This window comes from Pongo abelii, chromosome 13, assembly GCF_028885655.2.
Source record: "Pongo abelii isolate AG06213 chromosome 13, NHGRI_mPonAbe1-v2.0_pri, whole genome shotgun sequence".
NCBI lineage: Eukaryota > Metazoa > Chordata > Mammalia > Primates > Hominidae > Pongo > Pongo abelii.
Window position 1 is genome coordinate 19,188,137 of NC_071998.2, and position 8,235 is coordinate 19,196,371.

General features: G+C 46.1%; 1 pseudogene; it reads right to left on the bottom strand.

Annotated features, from left to right (window-relative positions):
* Window positions 1-430: 430 nt before the first annotated feature.
* Window positions 431-2,582, bottom strand: LOC100445471 (14-3-3 protein beta/alpha-like; annotated as a pseudogene).
* Window positions 2,583-8,235: the final 5,653 nt, after the last annotated feature.

An 8,235-nucleotide genomic window follows, 5' to 3' on the forward strand; every position in this document is an offset into this window, starting at 1 on the left:
TGTGAATTACCATTAAACTTGAATGCCAAATGATGGTGTCTCACTCCACATCCCAGCATCACAACATAACCTCTATAACTTTCTGTACGACTTTACAATGAAATTGTATTTCAGTGACTATTTTAATATTGGATTAAACTTTCCAAAGAGTTACACAACATTCAGGTCTATTTTTCCTATCAGTAAGAATTATGCTGAATTACAAAACCCATCACCACAGTGTTCAGCTTTAAGAAAATTAAACACACAGTAATCTTGCCAATGTCAATCAAAACCAAAACTTCAGAATGCCATGGTGTTTATGCAACCAATCTGGGTTTTAGATACAAACGCCAGCTGTTTATCCTATGAACCATTCTTGCTAGGCTGAGGCTGTGAAAAATCGCAAGACAAGGTACAATTCTTTTTTTTTTTAATCTCACAAAGGGATTTATGTGGATGGTACAGGGTGACACTGAACAGATTGTGAGGCATGGCAGACACAGTTCTCTCCCTCCCCAGCATCTCCTGCATGTCCCTGGTTTCCCGATGTCCACAGAGTGAGATTGTCCCGAAGTCACTGCATGGCGGGAGTGCTGTCTTTATAAGACTCTTCATTCAGTGTATCCAACTCAGCAATTGCTTCATCAAATGCCATGTTTGCCAGGCTGCGGGCCTTTTCAGGAGAGTTTAGAATCCCTTAGCAAAAGACTGAGAAATTAAGTGCCAGGCCCAGTCGAATTGTGTGTGTAGGCTGCATATCTTTCTAACTAATTTCAGATGTTTCCTGGTAAGCCCGCTGGGAGTTCAACAGTGTGGTTTGTTTATTGTCTCCAGACGCCACCCCAGAAAGATACCTGAAACGATCTCCTTTCATTTTCAAGCAGAACGCCTTGCTTTCAGGTTGTGTAGCATGGGGAATAAGAGACTTGTCCAACAGCTCCGGAACCTCATTGCAGATGTCCAGCAGCTCTGCCTCTGTCTTCCACGGTACTCTTCGCCCATCTGCTGCTTCTCATTCCTCCTGTTCTCCGCTCGGTGCTGGAGATGAGAATCCAAGAAGAACGGCGGGCCTCACCGTATTCTTGTAGGCGGCAGAGGGCAGATTGCTGTCTTCAGCTGGGGGTGCATGCCCCTGTGGCATGGCTGCCTTCCCAGCTGCAGCCACCTCATCACCGTGCTCAGCCTGCTCAGCGGGCCTGGCTTTCTGTATGTACCAGCACACTTTTATCCATTGTCACTTCCAAGCAAAGCTCTGAGCTTGGTGACCACTACCTTCCCAAGCTGACTCCTTAGGCCACTGCAGTGGCTGTGGCAGTGGCAGCTACCCCAGCTCCAAAATCAGCGGCGGCTGCTCCACTTCCCCAAAACAGCCTCTCTTTGATGAGCTACTATCATGTCTTGCCTGGAGCACAGCACATCTGAAAAACTAAATAAAAATGAGCAGAAACAAAGGAGCCCCAAGTTGCCAACTCTCTGGAAAATTCTGAAGACTGCCAGCAGGTGTAATTTCCAGGTGTGAGAAAAAAATAGAAGTGTCTGGAAAATGAAGGGATGTGGCAACGAGGATGGCGAACTCAAAGGGAACCAGGCATGCCAGGGTGGCTGGTAGCCACCGCAGGGCAAAGGTGTGGGTGGTTCCTGTGTTCCTCTGAGTCCCTGTCTCACCAACAGGCCACACAGGATGGTCTGCCTCTAAATCTCGAGGTGACAAGAGTGGCATTCGGACATCAGAGCACTGATGGCGGGCCATTTCCTGCAAGCCCCACTCACCCCTGCATCTAATAAGCCCCACAGCTCTGGGCTGATGGTCATTCCTAAGTGATCCCAGCTCCCAGCTCACTACAGGGAAGGGGTCCACACTCCATCTGTCCTAGAATAGCTGCCACCTCTTGGGCAGCCCAGGCTAGGAACACCCCATCAGAGTGCGCATGTCTGACCATATCATAGTTTGTCATGGTAGGAATAATTGAACTAGCTTTCCTTGGGCCTTTTTTGGATTTTCAGAAAGATTAGGGCATTCCATGTTTTTATTTCCTCCTTTCCCATTTCTCAAATGTGAAATTCAATTCTCTACCCCATGCAATGTGAATTGTACAATGCAAGCCAACAGCCCCATCTAGTGTACTCCTCTCCAACTTCTGCAAAATGACCCTGTGGTCAGTCCTCCCAGACAAGGAGAGGTGCCAGATATGTGCTTTTATCCCCCTGTCAATCAGACATAAGAAACATGAGGAGAGACGGGAAGATGGCTTGAGCCAGGGAGGTCGAGGCTGCAGTGAGCCATGATTATGCCACTACACTCCAGCCTGGATGACAGAGTGAGACCTAGTCTGGAAAAAAAAAAGAAGAAGAAAAGAAGCATGAGGACCTAATTCATTTTTCAGTGTTAGAATAAATTGCATTTATTTTCTGATAAGATTGCACATAACCCTTGAGCTATACCCCATGTACCCTTTGTTTCCACGGCTAGCACAAGTGGTGGTGGACCATACCTGTTCTGTCCCGAGGCACATCAGGCGTTCCTCGGAGCCCCCGGTTCTAGGAGGTGGGTCACCGGGGTCATCATGAGGTCTGCGCTCTGAGAGAGAGAAATCCCCCATGGGGAATATCATGATTGACCCCAAATCACCATCGTGCTCAGCTCAGAATGCATTTGAGAGTTCAAGGAGGCATTTTGGGCTAAAGTGAAAGATCCATACTAGAGCCAGATCAAGTCGAAGACGGATTTTTGTGTCAAGACCCAAGCATGCCTCACCAGGCCTGATGATAGTGCTCTGAAGTTATGTTCACTTTCTTATCTCCGTGTGCTGGTTTTACTTCTCTTCGTCTCTTGGCCAGCTGAATTTCTGTGTTTCCTGAACCACAAGGGAGACCTGGCTTTCCACAGCTCCCGGGTTCCCCAGGGCTCTGTTCTAGGAAGTGAACCCAGGGGCAGGAGCAGGGGGAGACAGCGGCAAATAGCACAAAGTTAGGTACCCAGTGCAGTGCAGAACTCAGCAGAGTGCTAGCCCAGCATGTTTTCTCTCTCCTTTCACCCCTTAGAGACTCCCACTCCTGGGAACATCACACACCAGGGCCTGTCAGGGGGTGGGGAAAAGGGGAGGGAGAGCATTAGCACAAACACCTAATGGATGCGGGGCTTAAAACCTAGATGACGGGTTCATAGGTGCAGCAAACCACCATGGCACATGTATACCTGTGTACATAACAAACCTGCATGTTCAGGACATGTATCCCAGAACTTAAAGTAAAATTTAAAAATAAAAAAATAAATAAAGACCCGCTTGTGCCATAAATGGTTCCTGCAGTCCGCAGGTGTGTAAAGTCAGTGTTTCCTCGGTCCTCTCAGCTTCCCTTTCCTCAGTACCAGCTTCGTTTATTCCTAAAGCCTCTGGGACTTCCCCGTCAGAGGGGACGGTGACCACTCCGATACCAGATCCAATGCCTCCAAGCTCTTGAACACCCGCAGAAAGGAAAGATGGCCAGAAGGCAAGTGGAAAGCAGGCTTCTTTGGATGCTCTTCATTTTTACCGAAAGCTTATTTTTAAATAATCTTTTGCATTAATCTGAAAGCACAGACTTATAAAGCATCAGGAGAATCATAGGATTTTTCTTACTTTGAAAACTGAAAAATAGTAACATGCAAAATTGGCCAATCAGAGGAGGCTTAAAGAAACGAAATACATTTTGGTTACAGACAAAAAGAATTCCCAAAGATTCTCACTTTCTGATCTGAGGGGAAGGAAAATGAGCCCCTACAGGTGAGAAAGAGGGGGATGAATTCTCTCCTATATTTCTGCTTTCCTTTCTTTATAACCTAAGCAATACCGTGGTGGTGATTCAGTGGTTGCAACTGGGCAAAGACCAACAGCTACCAACAAGAAGCACCTACAACTCTGAAGGAAGAAACCCTTCTCTCTTACCTGAGAATCTATGGTTCCAGGAGTTCAGAGTGAATCTTCACTGCTCTTTTTCTCTGTGTGCTTGTACCACATGGCTCTGAACCACAATAGCACTACAGCCCACTGGGGGAATTTGCATATTGAATCTGATCTAGCTGATTGCCACTGAAAACAACAGTGAAAGACATTGTCCTGACGTTTTCAACAAAACCCAGAGTCTCATAAGATAATATCCAAAATATCCAGGATATAATCCAAAATGGTTCAGCATGTAAAGAACAAGGAAAATCTCAACCTGCAAGTGAAAAGACAGTTACATTTCAGAACTAAAAATAAAAACACTGAAATTAAAAATTCACAAGATGATCTCAACAGCAGAACAGAAATGACAAAGGAAAAAGTCCGTGAACTTAAAGATAGATCAATAAAAAGTATTCAATATAAGCAACAGAGAGGAAAAACGTTTGAAGGAAAATGAGCATAGCCTTAAGGATCTGTGTAACAATACAATGACACATTTGTGCCACTGGAGTTCTATAGAGAGAAGCATAAGAACAGAGTAAAAAATATATGAAGCCATGCATCTCTTAATGACAGTAATACATTCCGAGACATGTCGTTAGGCAATTTCCTCATTGTGTGAACCACAGAGTGCACTTCCGCAACCCTAGATGATAAAGCCTACTACACACCTACGCTATATGGTATATCCTGTAGTTCCTAGGCCATACGCCTGCATAGCATGTTACTATACGGAATACTGCCGGCAATTGTATTACAATGGTAAGTGTTTGTATATTCAAACATATCTAAACAGAGAAAAGGTGTCGTAAAAATATGGTAGAAAAGACAAAAAATGGTACACCTATATAGGACACTTACCATGAATGGAGCTTGCAGGACTGGAAGTTGCTCTGGGTGGGTCAGTGTGTGAGTGGTGAGTAAACATGAAGGCCTAGGACATTAGTGTACACTACTGCTGACTTTATAGACACAGTACACTCAGACTACACTGAATGTATTTTAATTATTTTCTTTAGGCTGGGTAAAAATTTGACAAAACCATTAATAGAGGTCCCCAAGTATTGGGAAAGTGTTTCAGGAAGTGCAAGCATACGACAGTTAAAATACATGGCAGTATGGACAGAAAGACTGGTTAGGTGCTTAAGATTTTTATGATGAAGTGTAGGAAGTTGCAAGGTATGACCAGTGATTTGATATCTTGCATCTTGATGTCACACCTTGCAGTGGAGTGGAGAGAAAAGTTATTGGGTCAAAAGAGTCGAAGAACCATGAGTCACTTTACAAGAATTATCAGACTGCCCATAGGGAGCAGTGACAAGAAGCCCAGGGCTACAGGAAGGGAGAGGACTATGATGGACATCAGTAGAGTCACGTCGCATGGTGGCATGAGTCTCAAAGTCAAAGGCACGTAACAAGGGAGAAGCGAGTGGAAGTGGGGAACGCAGATGTGACTGGCCGGGTGAGGTGGCTCACACCTATAATCTCAGCACTTTGGGAGGCCAAGGTGGGCAGATCACGAGGTCAGGAGATCGAGACCATCCTGGCTAACACGATGAAACCCCATCACTACTAAAAATACAAAAAATCAGCCGGGCGTAGCGACGGGCGCCTGCAGTCCTAGCTACTCAGCTGAGGCAGGAGAATCGTGTGAACCTGGGAAGCGGAGCTTTCAGTGAGCCGAGATGGTGCCACTGCACTCCAGCCTAGGAGAAGGGAAAAGGACTCTCTTCCCATAACTCCACATGTGACCCAGGTGCCACGAATATATTACCATTTGGGAAAAATCAATGGCTATGAACACTTTCTTTTTTAACTGTAAAATAAAACAATACTTTTTTTTTTTTTTTTGAGACAGAATCTCACTCTGTCGCCCAGGCTGGAGTGCAGTGGCACAATCTCAGCTCACTGCAACATCTGCTTTCCAGGTTCAAGCGGGTCTTCTGCCTCAGCTTCCCGAGTAGCTGGGACTACAGGGGCATGCCACCATGCCTGGCTAATTTTCGTATTTTTAGTAGAGATGGGGTTTCACCATATTGGACAGGCTGGTCTGAAACTCCTGACCTCGTGATCTGCCCACCTTGGCCTCCCAAATTGCTGGGATTACAGGCAGAAGCCACCACGTCCGGCCAACAATACATTTTCTTTCTTCCCTCTTCTTCCACCCAAAGCCATGAATTTGACTTAAGATACATTTTTTTTCCTTTATATATTCACATAACTTAAGGAATAGTAAACCAAAGAAGGAAAGAAAGAAACAGAAACTGAGCCAGATAGAAAACTGAGCAACTGGGGCCAGGCTCAGTGGCTCACACCTGTAATCCCAGCACTTTGGGAAGCTGAGGAAGGAGGAACGAACACTTGAGCCCTAGGCAACGTGGCAAAAACCAATTTCTACAAAAAAAAAAAAAAAAAAAAATTAGCTGGGTGTGGTGTCACATGACTGTAGTCCCAGCTACTTGGGGGGCTGAGGAGGCATGATTGCTTGAGCACAACAGGTCGAGGCTGCAGTGAGCTGTGATCATGCCATCGCACTCCAGCCTGGGTCACAGAACGAGGCCCTGTCTCAAAACAAAATAAAATGGTGCTTGGCGTCGTGGCTCACGCCTGTAATCCCAGCACTTTGGGAGGCCGAGGCGGACAGATCACAAGATCAGGAGTCCGAGACCAGCCTAACCAACATGGTGAAACCCCGTCTTACTAAAAATACAAAAAATTACCCGGGCATGGTGGTGGGCGCCTGTAATCCCAGCTACTCCGGAGGCTGAGGCAGGAGAATCGCTTGAACCGGGAGGCAGAGGATGCAGTGAGCCGAGATCGCGCCACTGCACTCCAGCCAGGGCGACAGTGAGAGACTCAGTCTCAAAACAAAACAAAAAACGAAACAAAACAAAAAATTGTAACTGGAACCACCTCCCCCCCCAAATATCTCAGACCTAACTCCCACTGAGAATAGTTTTGAAATCTGAATATAATGATAACAGAAAAGCAAATCTTTTAAGGTCTAGGAGAATGATAAAAGGCAGACAGGATTTTTAAAGTCAAAAAATCAAGACACAGGCGGCTGGGCGCGGTGACTCACGCTGTAATCCCAGCACTTTGGGAGGCCGAGGCGGGCAGATCACGAGGTCAGGAGATTGAGACCATCCTGGCTAACACAGTGAAACCCCGTCTCTATTAAAAATACAAAAAATTAGCCGGGCATGGTGACGGGCGCCTGTAGTCCCAGCTACTCTGGGAGCTGAGGCAGGAGCTACTCTGAGGCTAAGACAGGAGAATGGCATGAACCTGGGAGGTGGAGCTTGCAGTGAGTCGAGATTGCGCCACTGCACTCCAGCCTGGGCGACAGAGAGAGACTCCGCCTCAAAAAAAAAAAAAAAAAAAAAAATTAAAAATTAAAATAAAATCAAGACACAGGCATATCTATTAAGATTATTTTCATATTTTGCAAATCATTTTCTTTTCAGGGGATTTGCTGCTGAGTTTCAGTTTAGGGCATTGCAGCCAAACAGGAATCTGCAGCTCAGATAAAGTGGTTTTGGGAGACACAGGATATGAGAGCCCCTGAACTGGGCTATCAAGCAGTGAGAGTTTGAGGGACCTATTATCTAGGAAGAATTACAAGAGAGTGAGCCTGACATCTCTCTGGCTTTCGGTTCTTGATAGATTTGCCCAATCCTAATTTTTTTTCTAAGATTAGAAGCAAAGGAACCAAATAAAAGAGGTGCTTTCAGTGGTCTAGAAAGCTTAGCAGAGCATTTGGAATTGTGGGTGCTGGGAGACAGAGGTGGGAGTTCATGGCCTATCTTTTAAAGGAGATCTGCTTGGAAAAATCACAGTCTCTGGAGTTGTGACTTAAAAAGAGATAAGCACTGGGAAAGTCACTAGGCTGAAATGTAGTCTTGATTCAGTCCCGTGACTGACTGGATCAAGGCGGTCCTTTGACTGCCAGAAGAAAATCAAGTCCTCTCTGGAGAAGACAAGAATGCACAGCCAAGCTTGGGAATCAATGCAAACTCACCTGAAACATCCAGAAACAGCATCCCATGACCCAACACCAAGAGAGACACAATAAGAAAGGAGCAGGGGCCGGGCGCGGTGGCTCACGCCTGTACTCCCAGCACTTTGGAAGGCCGAGGCGGGCGGATCACGAGGTCAGGAGATCGAGACCATCTTGGTTACCATGGTGAAACCCCGTCTCTACTAAAAATACAAAAAATTAGCCAAGCATGGTGGTGGGCGCCTGTAGTCCCAGCTACTCAGGAGCCTGAGGTAGGAGAATGGCGTGAACCTGGGAGGTGGAGCTTGCAATGAGCCAAGATTGCTCCAC